The sequence below is a fragment of the Acanthisitta chloris genome, unplaced genomic scaffold (assembly GCF_000695815.1).
Source record: "Acanthisitta chloris isolate BGI_N310 unplaced genomic scaffold, ASM69581v1 scaffold22844, whole genome shotgun sequence".
NCBI lineage: Eukaryota > Metazoa > Chordata > Aves > Passeriformes > Acanthisittidae > Acanthisitta > Acanthisitta chloris.
In genome coordinates, this window is record NW_008667957.1 from 4,926 (window position 1) to 6,518 (window position 1,593).

Below are 1,593 nucleotides of genomic sequence, written 5' to 3' on the forward strand. Positions count from 1 at the left end.
AGGCATCTGAAGGGCTATTTGCCAAAGGAGGTGTGGATGTGGAAGGCCACTGGTGGCATCCTGTGTGCCCTGGGGCTCAGCTGTTTCCCTCTGTACTTGCAGTAAGCTGTCTCATCTGTCACCTGCAGCTCCAGGAGCTCGCCCTGAGGTCCCATCCCATGTCCCTTTCCTGCTCATTGGTGGAGGAACCGCTGCTTTCGCTGCTGCCAGATCCATCCGGGCGCGTGACCCCGGAGCCCGGGTAAGAGCTGTTCTGCTCCAGAGCAGACCTGTGGGTGGCTGAACGCAGTGCTTGCTCCAGAGCCTCTATGAATTGCCATTTGCCTGCCATCGCTCCAGCTGATGTCTTTCCTGACCAATGAAAGGTGCTGATTGTGTCTGAAGATCCTGCCCTGCCCTACATGCGTCCACCTCTTTCCAAAGAGCTGTGGTTTTCTGATGATCCCAACGTGACAGAGACTCTGCGGTTCAAGCAATGGAATGGCAAGGAGAGGAGGTATGTGGCACTGCAGGTGGCAAGGCTGAAGGAGAGTGTTTAGTGACAAGGTGACAATGATCACACTGTTGTTGGAATGAACCACAAGCCAGTGGAGCACTAAGGAGCACAGAAAGGTGTGTTGGTGCTGGCAGGGGTTGAGGAGTGCTGCTTCCCACCTGAGTTAGCTCAGTACTTGATACCTCTTGAACCTTGCTGTGATTCCCTTTGATACGCCCCACCATAGGCAGGAATCCTGTGAAATGAGTTAGTAAAGGTGAAGCTCCACAGGTCAGAGCAGAGCTCCAGGGACCTTGGATCATGTTTGATTCTTGGGACTTCTGTGATTAACCATTGGATTTGACTGTTGGACTTGATGATCTTAAAGGTCTTTTCCAACCTGACCAATTCTATGATGCTGTGATCCAAACCCTTGAACTCCAACAGTGGGAAGACCTTAATTCTTAAAAATTGTTATGGATGCACAGAGTTGTCTTTGTCTTGTTGGAATTGCTGAATAGCTGGATCATTGGTATCCCAGAGCAAGTGGAACCCGTTTGATAATGGAGCTTTTCTCAGTATCTATTTCCAGCCGCCGTCGTTCTACGTGCCTGTCCGGGACCTGCCTTTTGTAGAAAATGGTGGGGTGGCGGTTCTGTGTGGCAAGAAGGTGGGTACAGCACTGGCTCTTGTTCCTACAGCTCTTCCCAAGCAGAGCCTGGGCTCTAAGCTGGTGCTGAACCATTGGAGGTGGTGGGAGTGGCAGTTGGCTGGGAAAAGGGGATGTGTACAGTAATCTTAAGTGAAGTTTGAAAAGGGGAGAAGCCAAAGGAATCACAGTGAGCTGAGGGAGGATGATGAGGAAGAGAGAAGGATAAGTCTGGAGTCTGGGCATGGGACAAGAATATGTAGAGTTTAGAGACAGGGTGTGACAAACAGGAACTGGGCTGTGTCAGCTGGAGGGTGAGGTGAGGAGGGCACAGTGGGCCAGGTAGGGGGTAATGAGCTGAGCAGGGGCACTGCAGAAGCAGCAGGAAGGTGGAGAAGTTTACGATGAGGATTCTAATATCCTCAGGTTTTTATATCTTGCTAACATAAGATGTCAGTGACTTCTCTTC